Source organism: Mobula birostris, chromosome 12, assembly GCF_030028105.1.
Source record: "Mobula birostris isolate sMobBir1 chromosome 12, sMobBir1.hap1, whole genome shotgun sequence".
Lineage (NCBI taxonomy): Eukaryota > Metazoa > Chordata > Chondrichthyes > Myliobatiformes > Myliobatidae > Mobula > Mobula birostris.
Window position 1 is genome coordinate 25,510,721 of NC_092381.1, and position 25,859 is coordinate 25,536,579.

At 40.9% G+C, this 25,859-nt stretch overlaps 1 long non-coding RNA gene across 1 annotated transcript; it reads right to left on the reverse strand.

Annotated features, from left to right (window-relative positions):
- Positions 1–14,528: 14,528 nt before the first annotated feature.
- On the reverse strand, positions 14,529–25,503 carry LOC140206275 (uncharacterized). The gene is made up of 3 exons (XR_011888106.1): positions 25,400–25,503; positions 23,589–23,691; positions 14,529–14,806 (listed from the first exon to the last, which is right to left on the reverse strand). It is a non-coding gene; the product is annotated as an uncharacterized lncRNA (long non-coding RNA).
- Between the last annotated feature and the right edge of the window lie 356 nt (positions 25,504–25,859).

Sequence of the window (25,859 nt, forward strand, 5' to 3'; positions counted from 1 at the left end):
GATCACAGTTACAGAAGTATTTGGTAAACAGATAACTAAGCAAAAGAAGTAGAGATGGAAGAAGGGAAAGAGGACATGACTGTCAATAACATTATCTATATCAGAACTTAATTTCTTCCTTCTCTTTTCACACAAATGGAATTTTCCTTCAAATATTTTGCCATTCAGAGCCTTGGATGCACATCCCTCTCTGGTATCCTTGCTAACCCCCTCTGAGAACCTGGAGCCCTTGAAATTCTCCAAAATTTACCTCATTTCTTCATAAAAGGTGATGCATTTGGTGGATGGAACAGTACTGGAGATAAAGAGCTGGAGAAGTGGGAGTCTGATAGGTGAACTCATCGACTTCATCAACTTTGCCTCCAACTTCCACCCTGCCCTCAAATTTACCTGGTCCATTTTTGACACCTCCCTCCCCTTTCTCAATCGCACTGTCTCTTTCTCTGGAGACCGCATATCTACTGATGTCTATTATAAACCCACAGTCTCTCACAGCTACCTGGACTACTCCTCGCCCAACTCTGTTACTTGTAAAAATGCTATCTCCTTCTCTCAATTCCTCTGTCTCTGCTGCATCTGCTCTCAGGATGAAGCCTTTCATTCTAGAATAAAGGAGATGTACTTGTTTTTCAAAGAAAGCGGCTTCCCTTCCTCCACCATCAACACTGCCTTCAATCGCATCCCTTCCATTTCATGCTCATCTGCTCTTACCCCATCCTCCCACCACCGTACCAGGAATAGAGTTCCTCTTGTCCTCACCTACCACCCCATCAGCCTCCGTGCCCAGCACATAATTCTGTGAAACTTCTGCCACCTCCAATGGGATCCCACCACCAGGCATATCTTTCCCTCCCCCCCCCTCCACTTTCTGCTTTCCGCAGGGATCACTCCCTACATGACTCCCTTGTCCACTGGTCCTTCCCCACTGATCTCCCTCCTGGCACTTATCCTTGCAAGCAGAACAAGTGCTACACCTCCTCCCTCACTACCATTCAGGGTCCTAAACAGTCCTCGCAGGTGAGGTGACACTTCACTTGAGAACCTGTTGGGGTCTTATACTGTGTTCAGTGTCCTGGTGTGGCTCCTGTATATCGGTGAGTCCCGACATAGATTGGGAGACCATTTCATTGAACACCTAAGCTCCGTCCGCCAGAAGAAGAGGGATCTCCCAGTGGCCACACATTTTAATTCCACTTCCCATTCCCGTTCCAATATGTCAGTCCATGGTCTCCTCTACCGTCACAATGAGGCCATCTCAGGGGTGGAGGAACAACACCTTGCATTCCGTCTGAGTAGCCTCCAACCTGATGGCATGAATATCGATTTCTCGAACTTCCAGTAATGACCCCCCCCCCACCCTCTCCTTCACCAGTCCCCATCCCCTTCTCCTTCTCTCACCTTATCTCTTTGCCCACCCATTGCCTCCCTCTGGTGCACTTCCCCCTTTTTCTTTCTACCTCACCTTCTATCCTCACCTATCAGACTCCCCCTTCTCCAGCCCTGTATCTCTTTCACCGATCAATTTCCCAGCTATTTACTTCATTCTTCCCCCTCCCAGTTTCACCTTATACCCCATGTTTCTCTCTCCCCTCCCCCACCTTTTAAATCTACTCATCGTTTTCTCTCTAGTCCTGCTGAAGGGTCTCGGCCTGAAATGTCAACCGTACATTTTTCCATAGATGCTGCCTGGCCTGTTGAGTGCCTTCAGCATTTTGTATGTGTTACCTAACCATTAGCATAGCCTTGGACAAGAATAGGAGCAGATTGTATGGAAAAGTATTTAGTTGGGGGAGGGGGAATTATGATGCTATTAGGTAGGAACTTGGGAGCATAAATTGGCAACAGATGTTGTCAGGGTAATAAATGGTGATATAGAAGTTGTTTCGAGAGAAATTACAGGGGTTTCTGGATAGGTTTATCCCACTGAGACAGGGAAAGGATGGTAGGTGAAAGAACCATGGTTGACAAGAGATGTGGATCTGTTAGTCAAGAGGAAGAAGCAAGTATACTTTAGGTTTAGGAAGCAAAGATCAAACGGAGTTCTTGAGAGTTATAAGGTAGCCAGGAAGGTCCTTAAGAAGGAACTTAGGAGTGTCAGAAGGGGAAATGAGAAAGCCTTGGTGAGTAAGATTAGGGAAAACCCCAAGGCATTCTACACATACTGAATATAAAGAACAGGAGGATGAATAGAGTGAGGGTAGGACCAATCAGGGATAAAAGATGAAACATTTGCCTGGAATCAAAGGAGATAAGAGAAGGCCTTAATGAATACTTTGGTTTAGTTTTCACCATTGAGGAAGACCTTGACAATTATGAAGTCAGCATAGATCAGGCTAATATGCTGGTACATGTCAAGGTTAAGAAAGAAGCAGTGTTGTAACATTTGAAAAACATGAGGGTAGGTAAATTCCCAGGGCTGAATGGGTTATACTCCAGGTTACTAAGGAAAGTGAGGTAAAAGAAATCTTTTGTTTGCCCTTGTTAGACGGGGTATTGAGTTCAACAGCAGCAAGGTAATATTGCAGCTCTATAAAACTGCAATATTTTATAGAATTTCAAAAAGGAATTTCACCTTTTAGAAATTTTTTTCAATAAAATTAATAAAAGCCATCATCATAAAATGCAGTCTGTAAGTTGGAACATTTTCAAATTAAACATTTGAGTTAAGTTAAAACAATTGAGCCCATGTTTTTCTGTACCATTTTATTGACCTGCATAAGAAAAGTTGCACCTTTTCGTTATTGCACCAGGCTGTTGTTACGGTCTGTGTGTACTTTTGTAGCATCTGAATGACTAGCATTGAATGATTCATTGTTTAATGAAGCATTTCCTCTACATAGTCTCCATTCAACATTTGCTGTACACTGTTGATACTGCCATGGTGTTGATATTGCTAAGCACAAACATGGGCTGACCCTTAAAAGAATAATAGATCTCTTATGCTGTTGGTTTCATTAAATGATTCATCAAACTTTAATAGCATTCTGGTCCAAATAGCAGCCACAGACTGGATCAGAATATAAACTCTAAATATCACCCACTAAGAATAAACACAGCAAACAAACAAAATGCTAGGTATTGTAGTTTACATGAAAAATATTGAAATTAATTCTAGAGATGGGAGATTCTGCAGTTGCTAGAAATCTAGAGCATTGCACACAAAATGCTGGAGGAACTCAGCAGGTCAGACAGCAGCTACAGAGAGAAATAAAGGGCAGACACTAGCACTTTATTCCTCTGCATCGACGCTGCCTGATCCGCTGAGTTCCTTCAGCATTTTGCGGGAATTAACTTTAGCAAATGTTAGTTAAATTCTTTGTCGATTTTTACTGGGCAACTAATTGAAAATAGTGTTCTGGCTCAGTTTAGTAGGTTTGTGTTCTGACAGTTTGCTGTGAACTGTATTGTGAAATGCCAACACGAGGAAATCTGCAGATGCTGGAAATTCAAGCAACACACACAAAATGCTGGTGGAACGCAGCAGGCCAGGCAGATTCTATAGGAAGAGGCATAGGAAGGGCCTCGGCCCGAAACATCGACTGTACCTCTTACCTATAGATGCTGCCGGGCCTGCTGTGTTCCACCAGCATTTTGTCTGTGTTGTGAAACGCCAATAGTTTTGACCAAATTAAGTGGTGGAGTGAACACTCCAGATTTGATTTGAAGAGGATTCATATTGTATAAACCCAGCATCAGAGCTGAACCTTACACTGAAAAGAGAAGGTATTATTATTCTCCTTCATCTCAGAGAAGAAAGCAACAAAATGTCCGGAGGTCAGGCAGAATCAAAAGGGGGAGAAGCAATGCCAGTGCAGGGGTTTCCAACCTGGGGTCCACAGATCCGTTTCATAACGGTATTGGACCATGGCATAAAAAAGGTTGGGAACTCCTGCCTTCAATCAAGAAAGAGCTCTTCCTTTCTCCCCCTTCTATCTTTGGACTCTTACATTCTTCCATTGATGCCCAGCAGAAGATAAAATCATAAAAACGTTAGTAAACACTCAGCTGGTTAGGAAGAGATAAACATTTAGTATTTCAGGGGAAATATTCCTCATGTGATGATCAGTTGAGCACTTGCAGCGGTCTCTGTTTTTACTTCAGATTTTTTGCTCATGCCTTTACATTCTATTTACATTTTAGTTTTAATGCTGATACTAATTAGTTTTATCTTTGAATCTGGAGCGGGATGAACTCCAAAACAATCAGGAGCCTGAGGGGTTGATAAACAGAGCATACGTAAAGGTAGTTTCACCCCAGGCGCAGGATGCAGGTAACTAGGTAACTGTCAGGAAGGGGGACGAGGATAAGCAGCCAGTGCAGAGTATCCCAGTGGCTGTTTGGTCAACAACAGGTATAACCGCTTTGGATACTGTGGTGGGGGAATGACCTAGCAATGGACAGCAACAGCAGTCAGGGCTCTGTGGCTCAGAAGGGAAGAGGGGAGAAGAGGTGAGCTGCAGTGATAGGGGATTCATTGGTTAGGGGACTGAAAGGAAGTCCTGTTGACAAGAACAAGATCCCCAGGTGTTTTGTTGCCTCCAGGGTGCCAGGGTCATGGACATCTCAGATTGAGTCCACAGCATTCTTAAGTGGGAGGGTGACCAACCAGAGGTCATGGTCCACATTGGTACCAATGACATGGGTAGGAGGGGTGACGAGGTCCTGCAAAGTGAGTTCAGGGAATTAGGTGCTAAATTAAAAAACAGTACCTCTAGGGTTGTGATCTCAGGTTTTCTACCATACAAAGGCGGGAGGAGAAGAAGGCGGTGTGATGCAGCGCGCGCAGCTCTCCGGTGAAATGATATCATATTTGTAAGTAGGATGCCGTGCACAATTCTGATTTGATGGAGACAGACGTGAGAAGCAGAGGAACGTCTGGAGAAATTTCTGAAATGTCCAGTTCGCTACCGCTGCTACTGTGCGATCGAGAATCTCCAGAGGGAAGGCCCCAAAATCCCCAGCTTTGCCTGCTGCTGGTGACCGAGGCTGAGGTCGAACCATTTGGCAGAGATGGTGCTCGGTACTCGGTGTCGGAGGGCTGATCAGAGCTCGAGGTTTTTGGACGACTCAGAGTCGGACTGTGGTCGGACACAGCAGGGAGAGTTTTCTTCCTTCTCCCGTCTGCGTGAGATGTGGGACTTTCCAGAGACTTTGAACTTTTTTACTGTGCCATGGCCTGTTCTTCATCAAGTTAAGATATTGTTGCACTGTTGTAACTATATGTTATAATTATGTGTTTTTTGTTAGTTTTTCAGTCTTGGTCTGTCCTGTGTTTCTGTGATATCACACGGGAGGAATATTGTATCATTCCTTAATGCATGCACTACTAAATGACAATAAAAGAGGACTGCGTGTCCTCATAATCTAATACCATGTGCTAGAGTGGCCAGAAATAGGATGATCATACAGTTTAACACATGGCTAAGGAGCTGGTGCAGGAGGGAGGGCTATGATTTTTAGATCATTGGACTCTGTTCCAGGGAAGATGGGGCCTGTACAGCAGGGATGTTTTCCACCTGAACTGGAGAAGGGGCTAACATCTGAGCAGGAAGGTTTGCTGGTGCTGCGCTGTGGTGAGCAGGGGGTTAAACTACAGTTGCTAGGGTTTGGGAACCAGGGTGGCAGAACGGATGGAGGAGTGGTTGTGGAGAAAGATGCCAGGAATCAAAAGGTCGAGTGTGGTGGGATTAATGGTCTGAGCTGTATATATTTCAGTATAAGAAGTATTGTAGGAAAGGAGGATGAGTTATAGAATGGATCAGCACGTAGAATTATAGCATTGTAGCTATTAGTGAGACTTGGTTGCAGGACAGGCAGCTCTATATTCTGGGATTCCATTGTTTTAGACATGATAGAGTGTGAGGGATTAAAGAGCAGCATTACTAGTCAGGGAAAATGTCATGGTAGTACACAGTCAGGACAGACCAGAGAACCTGTCTAGTGAGGTTTTATGGGTAGAACTGAGGAATTAGAAAGGTATAACTACGTTAATGGGATTATATTATCATATAGACCACCCAACACTCCGCAGGATTTAGAGGAACAAATTTGTAGAGAGATCACACTCTGTTGCAAGAAACACAGGGTTATGATAGTAGGTAATTTAAACTTTCCACATATTGACTGCAACTCCCATACTGTAAATTGGCTGGATGGGAAAGAATTTGTCAAGTGTGTTCAGGAAAATTTCCTTAATCTGTATATAGAGAGTCTGCGATACTTGATCTGCTATTAGGGAATGAGTCAGGGCATGTGACAGAAGATTGGGTAGGGGAACACTTTGCATCTAGTGATCATAATGCCATTAGTTTCAAGGTCTGGTCCTCAGGTTGAGCCTCAAAATTGGAGGAAGGCCTAATTTTATGGTATCAGAAAGTATCTGGAAAGTGAGGGTTGGGACAGGCTGTTTTCTAGCAAAGGTGTACTTGGTAAGTGGGTGACCTTCAAAAGTGAAAATTTGAGAGTACAGAGTTGGTATGTTCTTGTCAGAATAAAAGGTGCGGATAACAGAGTTATAGAATCTTGTTTTTTTAGGGATATTGAGGCCCTGGTTAAGAAAATGTAAGTGCATAGTGGGCAGGAAGGAACAAATGAGGTACTTGAGGAATATAAGAAATGCAGGAGAACATTTGAGAAGGAAATCAGGAGAGCCAAAAGGAGACATAAGATTACTCTAGCAGTCAATGTGAAGGAGAATCCTAAGGGATTCTACAGATATATTAATAGCAAAAGGATAGCAAGGGACAAAATTGGTCCTCTGGAAGATCAGTGATAATTTATGCATGGAGCCGAAAGAGGTGGGGTATGTCTTAAATGCACTTACTCAGGAGATGGACATCGAGTCTATTGATGTGAGGGAATGTAACAGCAAGGTCATGGGCCTTGTACAGATTAGAGGAGGAGCTACCTGCTGTCTTGTGGCAAATTAAGGTGTGTAAGTCCCTAGGGCCTGACAAGGTGTTTCCTCGGATTCTATGGGAGGGTAGTGCAGATAATGCAGGGGCCCTATCAGATATATTTAAAACATCCTTGCCCATGGATAAGATGCCAGAGTATTGGAGGATAGATAATGTTGTTTAAGAAAAGTTAAGAATAAACCAGGAAATTATAGGCTAGTGATCCGATAATTATCAGTAGTGGAAAAGATATTGGAAGGTATTCCAAGGGACTGGATATATAAATATTTGGATAGACAGAGACTGATAAGGGATAGTCAATGCACACAAAATGCTGGAGGAACTCAGCAGGCCAAGCAGCTTCTGTGGAAAAAAGTAACAGCTGACGTTTCAGGCTGAAATCTTTTGTGTGTGTACGTTGCTCAGATTTCTAGCATCTGCAGATTTTCTCTTGTTAGGGATAGTCAACATGGCTTTTATCATGGTAAGTCATGTCTAACCAATCTTATAGAATTTTTCAAGGAAGTTACCAGGAAAGTTGATGAAGGCAATGCAGTGGATGTTGTCTACATGGACTTTAACAAGACCTTTGACAAGGTCCTGCATAGTCAAGAGGGTTCAGTCACTTGACATTCACGATGAGGTAGTAGATATTGGCTTTGCAGAAGAAGCCAGAGAGTGGCTATAGATGGTTGCCTCTCAGACAGGAGGCCTGTGACTTATGGTGTGCTGCAGGGATTAGTGTGTGTCTGTTGTTGTTTGTTATCTACAATAAATCAATGATCTGAATGATAAAGTAAACTGGATCAGCAAATCTGTGGATGGCACCAAGACTGAGAGTGTAATGGATAGTGAGGAAGCCTACCATAGCTTGCAGCAGGATCTGGACCAGCTGGACTGAAGAACATCAGGTTGAATTTGTGTGAAGTGCTGCATTTTGGGAGGACCAGCCAGGGTAGGCCATATACAGTGAGAGTCGACACTGACGAGTGCTGCAGAACACAGGTGTCTGTGAATAGATGTCCATAGTTAATTGAAAGTGGTTTCATGGGTAGGTAAGGTCGTAAACAAAGTTTTTGGTCCACTGGCCTTTACAAACCAAAGTACAGAGCACAGGAGATGGGATGTTATGTTGAAATTGTATAAGGCATTGGTGAGGCCTAATTTGGGGTGTTGTGTCCAGATATGCTCACCGACACAGGTAAAATGTAAATAAGATTAGATTATGAGAACACTCAGTCCTCTTTTATTGTCATTTAGAAATGCATACATGCATTAAGAAATGATACAATATTTCTCCGGTGTGATATCACAGAAAACAAGACAGACCAAAGACTAACACTGACAAAACCACATAATTAGACTATATAGTTACAGCAGTGCAAAGCAATACCATAATTTGGTGAAGAACAGACCATAGGCACAATAAAAAAAAGTCTCAAAGTCCCCAAGTCGATTGACTCCCGAGTCTCCAAAAGCGGCGGCAAAAGGGAGAAACTCCCTGCCATAAACCTCCAGGCACCGTCAACTTGCCGATACCTTGGAAGCAGCCAACCACAGCCGACACTGAGTCCATCCGTCCAAAAATTCCGAGTTTCCGAGCAGTCTCTCCGATACAGCCTCCCGAGCGTCATACTCTGCCAAGCGCCTTCGACCTCTCCCCGGCCGCTGAAACACGCAAAGCCGAGGATTTCGAGGCCTTCAGCTCCAGAGATTCCAGTTACCACGCAGTAGCAGCGGTAGCAAAGCAGACATTTCAGAAGTTTTCCAGATGTTCCACTGTGCACTCATGTCTGTCTCCATCAAATCAGGAATTGTGCACGGTCCCCTACTTGACAGATAACAGATATTCATCACCAGAGAGACTGCACGCGCTATCATCGTGCTGCCATCTTCTCCCGAAATTTTAGATTAGAGGAGAGCAGAGAAAATTAATAAGGATGATACCAGAACTTGAAGACCTAAGTTACAAAGAATGATTGAATAAGTTAGGACTTTATTCCTTAGAATGCAGAAGATTGAGAAGAGATTTAATAGAGGGATACAAAATTATGAGGGGTATAGATAGGATAAATGTAAGCAGGCTTTTTCCACTGAGGTTGGTGAGACTACAACTAGAGGTCATGGATGAAAAGTGAAAGGTGAAATGTTTAAGGGGAACATGAGGGTTCTTCAGTGAGAGGGTGGTCAGACTATGGAACGAGCTGCCAGTGCAAGTGGTGAATGTGGGTTTGATTTCAATATCTGTCTGTCTAGGAACCATATCCGATGCGGACGTTGGTGACCATGGTTTTCCATATAGACCTATCCTTCGTTTTTTGGATGACTTCCATTTCCTTGATGTGGAGCCACCTGGCTATGCTTTTGATGTACATAAGCCGAGGTCTTTCTCTAGGCTTACTCCTCTCAATCTTTCCAGAGAGTATGAGTTTTTCTAGTTCATCTTTCCATATGATGTGTCCTAGGAATCAATACTTAAGAGAAATTTGGGTAAGTACATATGTGGAGGGCTATAGCCCGGGTGGAGGTCGATCGGTGAGGCCTTGTAAGCCCCCACAAGCCCCCCAACCACTGTACTTTTGTACGTTTTCCACTGATAAGAAATGCTGTATTAAGTGTACCAATACATAGCACCATCTCATACCACCGAATCAGAACTCATCTTCACGAATCCCATTCCTGTCTTCACTCACCATTTTCCCACAATCGTTTGCACATAGTATTACATTCTCATGATTGTACGGTATTCCCATAGTAGTAATCTAAGTGCTGTTATGCTCAAGGCAACAATGATAGTGAGGCATTCGGCAAACACAAAGATTAACCCTTTAAAATGCACCGACACTTCGTTTCTTTATATTGAACTTTTGGGCTTGTCATCTTTTCAATTATACTATCAATTGTCAGGCAAGATGAAGGCAATCCAGAATTTAGATCATGCTATAAAAGCAGATACTGTTAAGCCATATTTATTTGGTAGAGTATTCTTATCTTATTGGGACTTGCGCACAGATCTTTGAATACAGCATCCTTGGCCCAGATTTTGTAGCTGTAATGATGACAAAGCTGTTAACGTTTGCTGTAATTACACTGTGAATCTCACAATAACATCTGGAGCCTGTGATACTGAAAAGCACAATTCCAAAAGCTGCTGTCAGTAGCACTTCTTCTCCAGGGGGTATGGTACTGGAGCTCTTACAGATGGAAGTCTTTTTGAAATCACTGAATTGATAACAATTTAGTATTTTACAGACTATTTTTGCTGTAAATACGCTTAAAAATGCTACACTTTGCTAAATGAGGTGTAGCTGAGTATTAATGATGTACTCAGCCACAATTATTGCGAAACCCCCTTTCCATCCCTGAACATCTAATTTAATGCATGGAGTTGAACTCACCTCAGATTGTTATCTAAAAATTACATCATGTCTTTAAAATAACTGAAGATCTTCAAATGTTTGTTCATGCTACCTTAACCTCACATGCATCTTCCAATTTTTATTTTGCTGTCTGTAATATGTTTTGAAGGTTTGTTTTAAAAATGTCACTTTCTGACATGTTTCCTGTGAGAGTTCTTCAAAGTGATTGGCTACTCAGCCTGATTGGAGACATCGCTATTGCCGGGTGCTAAATATCCTTTAGGGTAAATGCTGGCTCTCAGCTCTGCATACCATCACCTCATCACTCATTGCAACTCCAGAACAGAGCTTAATTTTTGAAAACATTCTATGCTGCTCCAATATTTTAATTTATTGTATGACCTCTATCTATATTTTTAAAAATTATTTTATTTACCAAGGCAAACCATTAAAATTCTACCAATCCATCACTTAATGAAATAGAGCCACAAATTTTTACTTGACTCCATAATTCAATAATCATATGCTAATGAAGTTCTTGACAGGCAAAAAATAATTTTTGAAGGATGTGGGCTGTTGTTCATAAAGTTTCCTTGCGGTGCTGATGTTGAGAACTGTGTTATACATAGCTCAGCAACACTCACCAAAGGAGCTTGTAGGGTGCATTAAAATGCATTTTGAAATTCTAATCTACTTTAAATTGCAGCTGTGTAAAGGTTTGCAAAAAATGTTGCATAACCTGGAGTTTTCAAAATACATGTTCTCTGCTCAGTGAGCAATCTGGATCACTGGATATCATCATTTCTATGTATGAAAGTAATTCTTAATATGTTCGCTGTGCCAATCAACAACATGAAACTAACTCAACTGGAGTTAACTCAGAAACTCATACCTCTGCAGTGTCCAGTTTACATCATTCACCCAATATAACCTATAAAAAGAAACATCAAAAATTGTACTGGCTGCATCAGGGAATTTTGTGTCGCCATTTCTTGTAGATTCTTTAATTGTACAAGAGATCCAACAGCTATACGGGTCTACAATTAAAGACTGTGGAGCATTTGATTTCTTTTAGGAGATCTATCTGAGTCACTTGTTTCTGCTACTGAGATTTTCAGGTTATCACGTATGAAAAACTCTGGGCCTGTACTCACTGGAGTTTAGAAGAATGTGGGGGTGGGAATCTCATTAAAATCTATCAAATATTGAAAGGCCTAGATTGAGTGGATGTGGAGCGTCTAGGGCCAAAGGGCACAGCCTCAGAATAGTGGAATGTCCATTTAGAACAGAGATAAGAAGGAACACACTCAAAATGCCAGAGGAACTCAACAGGTCAGGAAGCATCTAAGGAAATGAATAAACATTTTGGGCTGAGACCCTTTTTCAGGACTGAGAAGGTCAGGGAAAGATGCCAGAATAAAGAAAAAAGATGAGAAGAGATTTTTTAGCCAGAGAGTGGTGAATCTGTGGAATTTATTACCACCAATGACTGTGGAGGCCAGCTCATTGAGTATATTTTAAGCAAAGTATATTTATATTTGGTTAACAGCAAGAGCTCCAGTTCAGACACATATTCAGACTTTGATATCTGATGAATCTCTGCTGTTACTACCTTTGAGACTCATAATGTTCCAAAACAGAACCATCTCCAAGGCGACAGAAACCTTGATATAAATCATCAGGATATGAGAATGGACAACTCTGCACTCATGATGATGTATTTAATTTGTTGCAAAGGTCCAGTTCCGATTCATTGTTGTAAGATGAGATTAGCTGCATTTGTCACATGTACATCAATGCATATACTGAAAGGCACCATTCATGTCAAATCAAATCATTGAGGATTGTTCGGGGTAGCCGGCAAGTGTTGTCGTGTTTCCAGTGCTAACATAGCCTGGCCACAACCCTAAGCATCTTTTTTAGAATGTGGGAGGAAACCAGAGAACCCAGAGGAAATCCAAATGGTCACGGGGAGAACATACAAACAAACAGCAGCAGAAATAGAAGTCTAATCTTACAGTTGGTGCTGTAATAATGTGCCACCCTAATATCATATATACAGTATAATCAATGCATCCTGCAATTCCTATTGCTCCTAGGCGGTAACCCCTGGCTTGTAGATCTCTCAGGACACTGTGTTAATTAGCCTCCTGTCTTTCCCAGACTGGCTGTGACTATACAAGCCCATGATGTAAGAATCGTGCTCAGCCATATACTGCTTGTGAACCAGGAAGCTCCTGCAATTAGATGGCCTGCTAAGTGGCAATGTGAAAAACAGCAAAGTTTGGTTAGACGTCTGCTCAAAATCTTAATACCAGTGTTGCTACTGATCTGGCAGCATATGTGAACAGGAAGTCAAAACCTTGATCTGATTAATTAGCTGTTTTTCCAGTCATAAGCTCAATGAGATTTCCCCCTCTGCCTGGAAAGCAGTAAACAATTGGCTGCTGCAAGGAAGAATCAAATTCACATGGCTCACAGCAATGGACAAGAACCCCCTATTACCAAGTGGATACAAAACGGTGCAGAACAGTAGTTGGACAAATGATGCGTTACTTTCAGAGCTCAGAAGGCCAGCTTAATAATTCTGAGACTGTGGTGCAAGACATTCATCTTCTCTCTACAAGACCGCCAGGCTCCCTTCAGTTACAGCTGATTACATCTGGATGGCTCTGGGTATCAGAGGTAACAAAGGTAGCTGGGGGAGAAAAGAAACTGAAAAAAAAGTGGATATCTTCCCAAAAGCTTGCTACCATGAGCAACTTCACTAGCCACAAATATAATCTGACCATGGGGAGCATATTGTGTTTTCTTTTCCTGTTTCAGAATTGTACATATAATGCAGTTCAGTGATTGAACATGGAATGGTCTCAGCTGGAGTATTTCTCCACAGCCACTGGGCTGCCTATCTTCTGCAAAGCCACAACTATGGCAGTAACAAAGCTTATTCCAGACTTTCTGAACGATATCGGGAACTGCGCTTCAATTGAAACACAAAATATCAGTAGTCAACCTTCATACGGGTGGTAAGGAAGGGAAATGCAATGTTAGCATTCATTTCAGGAGGACTAGAATACAAAAGCAAGGATGAAATGCTGAGGCATTTATAAGGCATTGATCAGTCCACACGGAGTATTGTAAGCAGTTTTGGGCCTCTTATCCAAGGCTATCATTGGAGAGGGTCCAGAGAGGGTCCACAAGAATGATCCCAGGATTGAAAGGGTTAAGATAAGAGTATCGTTCGATGGCTCTGGAATTGTACTCACTGGAGCTTAGAAGGATCAAGGAGGATCTCATTGAAGCTATGGAATACTGAAAGGACTAGATAGAGTAGATGTGGAGAGGATATTTCCTAAAGTGGGGGGTCTAGGACCAGGGTGCATTGCCTCAGAATAGAAGGACGTTCCTTTAGAACAGAGATGAGGAGGAATTTATTCAATCAGAGAGTGGTGGATCTGTGGAATTCATTGTCACAGATGGCTGTAGAGACTAAGTCACGGGTATATTTAAAACGGAGGTTGATAGGTTCTTGATTAGTAAGGGGTTATAGGGGAAAGGCTGGAAAAAGGGGTTGAGAGGGATAATAAATCAGCTGTGATGGAATGGCGGAGCAGTCTCCAATAGCCAAATTCTGCTCCTATGTTTCATGCTCTTCTGCGAAACATCATTCATATGGACCTGCTCCCCAGACTATAACATTGCCAGCCAAAATTCCACCCAGCCCAGATCATAAGAACCAACCTCCCCTCTATAGACTCTGCCTGTAGTCCTTGTTGCCTCAGTAAAGCAGCCAGCATAACCAAAGACCCCACCCACCCTGGGCATTCTACTTCCCTCTTCCATAACAGAAGATACAAAAAATTGCAAGCACTACCTACAAGCTCAATGGCAGCTTCTGCCCTACTGCTTTCAGACTTTTGAACAAACTTCTTGCAAAATAAAATGGACTTTCAGTTTCATGATCTACCTCATTGTGATCTTGATCTTTATCATTACCTGCACTGCATTTTTTTGGTAACTTTTATACTTTATTTGTTATTGTTTTACTTTATTCCAATTCAATGCACTGTGTAATGATGTAATGATTTAATCTGTACAAACAGTATGCAAGACAAGCTTGTCACTGTATCTTGGTGGTTGTGACTATAAGATGCCAATACCAATACCACAGGTATAGAAATTCATAGAATTGGAAACTCTTCATCTTTTACATGTGTTAAATGTATGAGGCAATAATGACTTCATAGTCTTCTGCTTTTAAAATGTTGTCTTCTTTATTTTCATGGAACCCAGCCTCAAAATCAAAGGCCAGTATACATATAGCAGAACATCAACAATTTAATACAGTACATATAATACATACAGCAGGCAACAAATTCTAACCCATGTATATTTTATCCTATCAGTTGTTAAATTCAGATGATCGACAAGTTTGATATCTTTTAAGTTAAAGGGTCAATGGTTAATCTCTTTCTTTTTGGCAATATCTCACTTCACCCAAAGGTGCTCTTCTGCTCTCCCTTCTCTCGATCCACCTGCTTTCCCGACAAGCTAGCAAAAAAAAACACATTTCTCAGTCCAACCAATGTAAAGTAGAAATTCTTATTGCAAGCACCACACTATTAGGATCAGAGTTGGATCTCAATGCGGCATGTGGAAACACAGGGTTGTTGAGCAATATATTGACTCTGCTCTACTAAGGAAAAGAAATAAACATCTTCCAAATGTGTTAATAGTTTTATTGGTGAGATTACTAGAGTTGCTGCTTTGTTTCTGCCATCAGGAAATCTCAGGTCACAAGCTTTCAGGTTTACTTCTGCAGGCACAGCAACATATCCTGGGGCTTTGATAAATACTCTTTCTATCAAAATTATTTCTAATAACCAGCACAATTTGGTAGAATTCTGACAACTTCTTATACAAAATACCTCTGCAGTTTTTAAGCATTAAGTTATTAAGGCTTTAATGTTCCTAAGGTTGCATAACAAAGGAACTTGCATTGAATTTTTCATTGTTTCAGCACATCCTAATTACACTATTTTGAGGAACATTCATTATTATATAATAGAATATGTGATACTTGACCCAGTGATCTATTTTTGAAATGGTGTTGATTAATTCTGCAGCCAAATCTTGAGTTACAAAATGTAAACTCTCTCATCTCGCTACAAACTTCACTGTAAATCCAGATGCTATTTATTTTTTTCCTGGCATGGAGAATTTGAATTTATTAATTTCATTTGAATGCCTGGAACCATATTACAGCTTTCTAATATACTATTGTTTAAGAAGATATTGCAAGCAGATATAACAATTATGTTGAACACACCCCAGTGGCCCTCTCGCAGATAATTAAGAGACTGACCATATTTTTGGGACCCAGCTTTAATGTTGTATCTTAATGGCTTTACCTATAATAATAAAAGACTAAATAATATAATAACAAAATCCAAAATTATCTAACAGCTTTTGTGGTAAAGGTTTAAATGAAACATTTAAAGTCACTAGTTCTGTACTTTAAAGTATACTACAATGTCACATTGAAATCATTGTATGTGTTTAGCATTGTGCCTATTTTCGATGCAAATGATCAAAGTTGATATGATCACAAGATAAAAGAGACTAGATGCTAGAGCAGGGTTCCCCAACCTTTTTTATGTCATGAACCAATACATTAAGCAAGGGGTCTGTGGACCTCAAGTTGGGAACCTCTGTGGGCCAAACAACATCTGTTGAACAGGGGAGGAATTGCAGCATTTTGGGTCAAAATCCTGCATCAAGAAAGTTGAGGTGATGTTTGTCCATTTTCAAAGGGTGCCCTCTAAACTCTCTGCCGTTTGTTATCAATGGACAGGTCTTAATGGAAAAGTGCAAATTATGTACTTTACTGCTTTGCACAAAAGGCAGTTCAGCAAGGTTTACTTGTTTTATTTATCATGTAGTATATTATTGGTGAGATCTACTTTGGAGTATTGTAAGCAGTTTTGCTCACCTTCCTGTAGGAATTGATCGTCCGCAGGGTGCAATGGTGTAACAGCTCAGGGAATTCTTCTAGAGTCAGAGGTTTCATAGAGCCATGTGTTAAACCACATAATCTTTCTACTTCTGGCCTCGCTAGTATGTGGCGTGGGTAGCAATCTTGAGATCACAACTTTGGAGGTCCTGTCCTTTAACTTAGCAGCTAACTACCTGAACTCACATTTCAGGACCTCATCAATCTTCCTACCCATGTAATTGTTGCTGATGTGGACCTCTGACTGCTCACAATCCCACTTAAGAATGCTATTGACTAGATCTGAGATGTCCCTGACCTTGGCACCCAGGAGACAATATTCCATCTAGAAATCTTGTTCTCATCCACAGAGCCTCCTGTCTGCTCCTTGTACTAATGAATCCCCTTACACTACAGGTCACCCCTTTTCCACAGCCTCTTCTGTTCTGAGCCACACAGCCAGACTCCACACCACTGTGGCTTACCTCTGCTATGTCATTTCCACCCTCCCCCCTCCCACCAGCAATAAACCTTCTGATGAGGAGAATGGCCACAGGGTTACTCTACTCTAGCTGCCTAACCCCTTTCCCCTCCTGACGATCACTCAGTTACCTGTGTCCTGCACCTAGGGTGTAACTATTATCCCATGTGTCCTGTCAATCAACGCCTGAGCCTCCTAAATGATCGGGAGTTCATCCATTTCCAGCTCCACTTCCTTAACACGGTCTGAAAGAAACTGTAGTTGGATGCACTTCTTGCTGGTATGATTGCCAGGAACACTGGAGGTTTCCCTGCTTTCCTAGATCCCACAAGAGGAGCATTCCACCATCCTACCTGGCATCCCCACTAATCTAACTCTGCAAATGAGAAAGAAAGAAATATGAAATGGAAAAAACTCTATCTATTGCCTTCGCCCCTCTTCGGCAAAGCCCCTATGAGCCAAAGTCTGACCTTTCCACTCTAACACTGTCCCACTCCCAAAATGGCCATTCTGCTTAAACCTAACTTCTTTTTATTGGCCCTTAAGTGCCTAAATATGCACAATCCTATGTCTCCTCAGTAACTGTGGCATGCAGAATTTCTCAACTGTTTCTGCCCACCTCCGCTGAGCTCTCTCTCCCACCACAGATCCAATGTCCCCCTCATGAACCATGAGGGAGGGCCTTAACTGTGATGGTTGGGGCTATATCCAACTGTTTTTTGTAGGCTTTTCTGTTCAAGGGCAGTAGTGTTTCCATACCAGGCCATGATGCAACCCATCAACATACTCTCCACTGCATATCTATAGATATTTGTCAAAGTTTTAGATGACCCGTCGAATCTTCACAAACTTGGAAGAAAGTAGAAAGTAGACCGATTGCCATGCTTTCTTCCTCATGGCACTTATGTGCTGACCCAGGACAGATCCTCTGAAATGATAAACCCGAGGAAGTTAAAGTTGCTGATCTCCTGATGAGGCCTGGCTCATGGACCTCCAATTTCCTCTTCCTGAAGTCAATAATCAGCTCCTTGGTTTTGCTGACATTGAGTAAGTGATTGTTGTTGTGGCACCACTCAGCAGATTTCCATTCTCCCTCCTGTATGCTGATTCATCACCAACTCTGATTCAGCCAACAACAGTGATGTTGTCAGCAAACTGAAATATTGCATAGGAGCTGTGCTTAGCCTTACAGTCATAAGCGTAAAGTGAGTAGTGCAGGGTGCTAGGCACACAGCCTTGTGGTGCACCTGTAACAAAAATGATTTTGGAGGAGATACTGCCAATCCAAACTGACCGGGTCTGCATGTGAGGAAATTGCAGATGGAAGTATTGAGGCTTAGCTCCTGAAGTTTATTGATTAGTTTTAAGGGGATGATAGTATTGAGGCCTGAGCTGCAGTCAATGAAGAGCATCCTGATGTATGCACCTTCACTGTCCCAATGATCCAGGGTTGAGAGAAGAGCCAATGAAATACCATCTGCTATGGACCTATTATGACAGTAAGCAAGCTAGAGCGGATCCAAATCACTTCTCAGGCAGGAGTTGATAGGTTTCATCAACAACCTCTCAAAACACTTCATCACAGTGGATGCAGGTGCTACTGGACGATAGTCATTGAGGTAGGCTACCACATTCTTCTTAGGCACTGGTATGATTGAAGTATAATTATAATATGTGGAATTAACACCAAAATCTGAGGAATTATGACCTTTCTGAATTCTATTTTGGACTTCAGCAGCTGCATGCCTTCATCCTGCTGCTATTTATATCCCTATGCTCACATAATCTCTGATATTCTCTGTACCCAACAACAGACCCTGTGTACCATCTCTCAAATCAACATCACATCCACCTACATTCTTCCCACCTGATCAGTATGCCTGTCAATGAGTCCTGATTAAGGGTCTCGGCCTGAAACATCCTTTCTTTATTCTTTTCCAAAGATACTACCTGGCCTGCAGAGCTTCCAACATTTTGAGTGTGCTATTTTGGATTTCAAACATCTGCAGAATCTCTTGTGTTTATGATCAAACCTGTTAGTATTTGCTGGGAGAGGTGCTCCCAGATGTTCATGCAGGATAAATCAGGAGGGAAAAGTAAGTGTTCTGTTGTATTTGTTAGAAGTGTCTCCCAACAACCACTATGTGTCCCTTTGTTTGAAAAAGTTATATCACTACAGCTATTTTTAACTACTGAAATAAAACTGTAGTTTTTGCCCTTCTGCTTTTGAGAATTCACTAAGAATGAAATAAAACTAAGAATGAGTAGATAAATTTAGTATTTTAGAATTTGCTCTGAAAAGTGACGGAAAATGAAAATATCACAATAAAGACTGCTGGCTAGATTAGTCTGTGAGGTTGATTATAAAAGGTTTCCCTACATTTCACAGCAGTTATACAAGAGGTGTATATATATATATATACACACACACACACACACACACACATACATACATACTCTCTGTGTGACTGAATACTATATAATATTTCTGTACCATATGATTACTTAAAGAACTTGTACCAAGAAGTGCAAAATACTGCAAGTACTAATGCACTGTGCAGCCATTTCAGCATTTTGTGAATTGATTGATTGTATGAATATATTGGACAATGAATCAAAATGTCCGGTTGAGAGCCAATGCAATATATTGCAGTCATGATCTGTTGTGTTTAGAGGTTACAAGCTTCACTTTAGCACATAGCTTCGCATTGCATTGAATTGACTGTTCACTCTAAATTTGCAATGTTTAGTGCGATAGTAAACATTTGCTTTGCCTGCTGTATATTATTGGATCTAAGATGTCAGCAATGTACACTTGCAGATTTGTGGCCGGAATTAAGATGGCCACCATATCAGCCGGCCTTTGGTGATTTTCCACCCAGAATTAACTGGAGTATGGACACCAAAATTACAACTTAACACTCTACAGTGTAAAAAGTTTCTCCTCAGATGCTGTTTGACCTGCATTTTCCGCTTTTACTCCTGACTTCATCCAACTAATCCTTTATTTTAACCATGTATAGTTGAACATGCATGGAGCCTCAGAAATGCCACCTCACAACATATTTTTAATATTCACACCATTAAGTGAATACACTTCCTGTGACCTTCAGTGGCTTATTCATGGGGTCACGTCAGTCAACAACATGGGCCCAGCCGGTCTGCTGGTCCTGCCGTTAGGTCGCATTATCAATGGTCATGAAATCACGCTGCAGTTACTCCTGAATGTTTGCCAAGCATGGCATCCTGTGCTTAGAGAGGGACACTGAGATATTATAGACAGGAGAATATCTGCAGATGCTGGCAATCCAGGCAACACACACAAAACGCTGGAGGAACTCAGCAGGCCAAGCAGCATCTATGGAAAGAAGTCCTGATGAAGGGTCTCGGCCCAAAAAGTTGACTGTTTACTCTTATCCATAGATGGTGCCTGGCCTGCTGAGTTCCTCCAGCATTTTGTATGTGTTGCTGAGTTATTATACTAGGGTTTGTGCCGGATAAAGCCATTGAACATAGAATATTACAGCACAGTATGGACCCTTTGGCCCATGATGTTGTGCCGGCATTTTAAGCTACTCTAAGATCAATCTAACCCTTCCCTCCCACATAGTACTCTATTTTTCTATCATCCATGTGGTGATCTAAGAGCTTCTTAAATGCCCCTCAAATATCTGCCTCTACTATCACCCCAGTACGACATTCCACACACCTACCACGCTGTCTGTAAAAAATTACCTCTGGAACCACACCCCGCCATACATGCATAACCACATTAATATTATGCATCCTCATATTAGCCATGTCCGCCCTGGGAAAAGGTCTTTGGCTATCTACTCGATCTTGGCTCTTATCATATTGTACACCTCTATCAAGTCGCTTCTAATCCTCCTTTGCTCCAAAGAGAAAAGCCCTAGTTCACTTAACCTTTCATCATAAGACATGCATTCCAAGGGGACTTTGTTGTCCCCTTGTTCAAAAAAAGTAATAGGGACAGTCTGGGTAATTATAGACCAGTGAGCCTTACGTCTGTGGTGGGAAAGCTGTTGGAAAAGATTCTTAGAGATAGGATCTATGGGCATTTAGAGAATCATGGTCTGATCAGGGACAGTCAGCATGGCTTTGTGAAAGGCAGATTGTGTCCAACAAGCCTGATAGAGTTCTTTGAGGAGGTGACTAGACATATAGATGAGGGTAGTGCAGTGGATGTGATCTACATGGATTTTAGTAAGGCATTTGATAAGGTTCCACACAGTAGGCTTATTCAGAAAGTCAGAAGGCATGAGATCCAGGGAAGTTTGGCCAGGTGGATTCAGAATTGGCTCTCCTGCAGAAAGCAGTGGTGGAGGGAGTACTTTCGGATTGGAGGGATGTGACTAGTGGTGTCCCACAAGGATTGGTCTGGGACCTCTACTTTTCGTGATTTTAATTAACGATCTGGATGTAGAGGTAGAAGGGTGGGTTGGCAAGTTTGCAGACGGCACAAAGGTTGGTGGTGTTGCAGATAGTGTAGAGGATTGTCAAAGATTGCAGAGAGACATTGATAGGATGCAGAAGTGGGCTAAGAAGTGGCAGATGGAGTTCAACCTGGAGAAGTGTGAAGTGGTACACTTTGGAAGGACAAACTCCAAGGCAAAGTACAAAGTAAATGGTAGGATACTTGGTAGTGTGGAGGAGCAGAAGGATCTGGGTACATGTCCATAGATCTCTGAAAGTTGCCTCACAGGTAGATAGGGTAGTTAAGAAAGCTTATGGGATGTTAGCTTTCATAAGTCAAGGGATAGAGTTTAAGAGTCACGAGGTAATGATGCAGCTCTATAAAACTCTGGTTAGACCACACTTGGAGTACTGTGTCCAGTTCTGGTCACCTCACTATAGGAAGGATGTGGAAGCATTGGAAAGGGTACAGAGCAGATTTGCCAGGATGCTGCCCGGTTTAAGGAGTATAGATAATGAGCAGAAATTAAGGGAGCTAGGGCTTTACTCTTTGGAGAGAAGGAGGATGAGAGGAGACATGATAGAGGTATACAAGATATTAAGAGGAATAGATAGAGTGGACAGCCGGCACCTCTTCCCCAGGGCAGCACTGCTCAATACAAGAGGACATGGCTTTAAGGTAAGGGGTGGGAAGTTCAAGGGAGATATTAGAGGAAGGTTTTTTACTCAGACAGTGGTTGGTGCGTGGAATGCACTGCCTGAGTCAGTGGTGGAGGCAGATACACTAGTGAAATTTAAGAGACTGCTAGACAGGTATATGAGGGAATTTAAGGTTGGGGGTTATATGGGAGGTAGGGTCTAAGGGTCGGCACAACATTGTGGGCCGAAGGGCCTGTACTGTTCTATGTTCTATTAATCCAGGTAGTATCATGGTGAATTTCCTTTGCACCCTCTCTGAAACTTCCATCCTTCCTATAATGAAGTGACCAAAAATTAATACAATATTCCAAGTGTCAGCTAACCAGGATTTTATAGAGCTGCAAAGTTACCTCAAAGTCCTTGAACTCAACACACCAACTAATGAAGACCAACATACCATACACCTTCTTAATAACCCTATCAATTTGCACACCACATTTGAGAGCACTATGGACGTGGACCAAAGATCCCTCTGTTCCTCCACACTGCTGATAATCCTGTCAACTACGCTGTATTCTGCCTTCCAATTTGATCTTCCAGAGTGAATCACTTCACAGATTTCTTGGTTCATTATTTGATGCTTGTTTATACTGCTACATTAAGCAACAAATATGCATGTTACTCAACAAACTTTTTGCCTTCTTATTGACCTTGCTAATCTGTGATACAATTTTCAATCACTGGTATATTTGTATTCTAATATTCCTTTTTTCCTCCAAATCCTCTATCTTCCAAGAGAAAAGAGACATCTCAGTTCTTCAAAATGAGCCAACTCACATTTATTTACATTGACTATAACCCACTGGTTATTTTCTCATTTATTTATTAACGTTCATCTGTTATTGCCTATTACCATCGTCAGTACCGACAATTCTCCCTGCCAACCTCACCCCCAAATATGTTATTAGTCTTAAATTTCAAAAGCCATGTTCCTGATTGCAAAATCTAAATCAATGTAAATTGGGAACAGCTAAGGACCTGCAGTGACGCTACCCATTTCCTTCCACTACAAATAGATACCTTTTGCTTCCACCCTCTACTTTCTGTCTTGAAGCCGAACAGACAAGTATTTAAATTGATAAAGCATAGAAGGCTGCAGGCCGAATGAGAATAAATAGGATTAGTGTTGATAGGTACAATGAGCAATATAAACTCGATGGATCAAAGGGCATGCTTCAGCGTTGTATGAATTTGTGACTCTGCAATCTACACTGCATTGCTGCTGCCTGACTTTGAATTTTCCAGCTTTGCACATTAGTCCCTTTTGGGAACATTATTGAATATCTTTTGAAAATCATTTTTAATGATTTTTTATTACCATTTTCTGCGTAGTCTGCTAACTCCTTTAAAAGGTCAATGAAATCAGGCAAATAAGGTTTTGCTTTTTGATGTATTTTTGGCAGCCATCTTTGAAGGTAACATTGCCAACTTCTACCATTTTGAAGCTGCCTCACTCAATAGTTGATACTCATTTCATTCCCAATTTCCTGGTTGATCTTGATTTTGAACTGGAGTCTCGGTAGTGTTGCCCCCTGGTGGAATGAGTCCAACTAAAACCTTATCTGAGCCTTCTCCCAGGCTCAGACTATTGAAATGTTACTGGCTACTGTTATTGTGTGTAGGTATAACTCACTGTGAGAAAAGGTTTCAAAGAGAGTCATTGTCAGATCAGAGTGAAAGTGGAATGGAAAATTATAGTGAAAGGTAACCAGATGAGCACTACACACCTCTTTGATAAAGACTTCATTATTGATGCTGGGGCTCACAGATGTTTGAATTCTTCTTCCTGAATTTGGATGTCCATAGCAGTAGTCTTCACCCAGATTTTACCTTCAATTGACATTATATTACTGTTAGTTCTGCATATGGTAAACATTTTGAAAGTACTGCATTACAAAATAATTTACTTTCCTAAACAGATTTTTCAGACATGGTGATCATTCTATTTGTTTACCAGACAAGCTGAAATGATGTTTTTTTTTCATACTTTTAAAACCTGCCACTAAAAAGCTTGCAAATAAAATTACTGCTATAATTAGGGCAACAGAGTGTTTCTGTGTAATTAAGAAAGCTTTGTTCATACTTTCTATATAATTATTTCCTGATAGCTGAGACTTTCTTTCTAAATAATAGCCAGAATAATCTAAAAACCAAATCCACTCAATGTTTGTGTTAAGTACTGAATCTTTTTGGAAAAACATCATGTTATTTTCCAACTCACCATTAATTAAATAAACAAATCTATAATATTACAAAATGCAGTTACAAATTTGATTCTCAGCAGTTTTCACAGATGGTTAAGTATAAAAGTAATCTAATTTACTGTTTGCGTATTTATTTGTTCATGAGTAATTTTAACTTTTTCCTATTCTTTAGTACAATCCATTTCTCTGCCGTGCAGTCACAAGTGCAGTGAAAATATTAACCAGCGATAATAGTTTAGATCAAAGGTCAGTTCTTTTACCCTGTTTAAAGAGATCCTGTATTCTGAAAATCCACTATAAAGGAGCATCATTCAAGTCATAAACCAAACTTTGGAAAAAAAACATATTTTGAACAATGATCAATTTTATTCTTCGGTTGAAGGTAGAAGAATTTGAGGTAAAACTTTTTAAGTTGAGGTGGAATTTCAATCTATGCACTTTTTTTTCAGAAATAGAATTCATCCTTGTTCTTTTTCCCTGCTTCTGGTTCAAATGCAAATACAAACACATTATCTAGGCTTACACCTCATTCTGGTTTTGAGCAACACCGTGCATTTTTACTATTTTTTCAGTATGTTATTGCACTGACCTCATCTGATTTTTTGTTTGATAGGTATGAATGATCTCATTAGAGCCATGTGCAAAAGATTGCAGGAATAGCCAATGATGCCCAGGGATCTAGCACTTAGCTCTCAATTATCCATGCACAGAGAGAGGGAAAAAAACAACTTATCACTATTTGTGGTCTCTTTGCTTCCACACTTGTCAATATAACATGAATAATATTTCAGAAATAATTAATTGTCAAGAATATTGGGATGTTCTAATGATAGGAAAGCCATTATTTTGAAGTAACTTCTGGCTGTATCATTCATTAGCTACAGCCTATTCAAAACTTCAATTCTTATCCAGACCTACATTATAATACTTACAATTACCCTATGCTTTCTTACTTACATTGGTTCATGATCTTTCAGCACAGGTTTTAACTCCTTAATTTTCGTGCCCCCTCGTTTTCTATAATTCCCTTCCATTCATTTCCTGAATTCTTCACTGGCTGACCTTTCATATAAGGTCTATCCTTCACTCCAGTCATGGCAAACATGCATGTATCAGTTTAGACCCCCAGACCACAGACGCTTGCCTTGAACTTTTCTGTCTCTCCATATTATTCTCCTTCTTAAAGGTGGTAAAATATTACTTTCCCCAAACTTTTGAGTGTCTTGATCCAGTATTTGTTTTTGCCTGTTTGTATCTAAATGAAGTGTCTCAGAATTACTTTTCTATGTTAAGGGTACTGTGTAAATGGAAGGTGTTCTTGTTAAAACACTTACCTGCAGGAGAAACCAACCACACAGTGACTGTGCTGTGAAGGATTGGTATTACAGAGTACACCTGACAATTTAAAGTATTTTGAAAGCAAAAAAATAGCTTTAAATAATACATGTAACATAGCATGTTGAGCATTTAGCATCGAAACAAACATAACAGAAAAAATTATGAGGAAGAGACCAGGCTTGAAATGGAGGGACTGGATTAATGGAATCCACCCACAAGTAACTGATTTAGTTGTTCTTTGTTGACAAGTGGTAATCATTTACTGCAGTATTCAATTCGCATTGCAACATACAGATTAGCAGTAATCCCTCTGAAATACTCTTTCCATTCAATGTTGCCTTTCCTGATAGGATTAATCAAACAATAAAAGCACTCACACTTTAAATATTTTTCTCCCGTATGTTTCACAAAGCTTGTTTTTTCAACCTGTAATTTTAATTAAAAAAGTACTTTGTG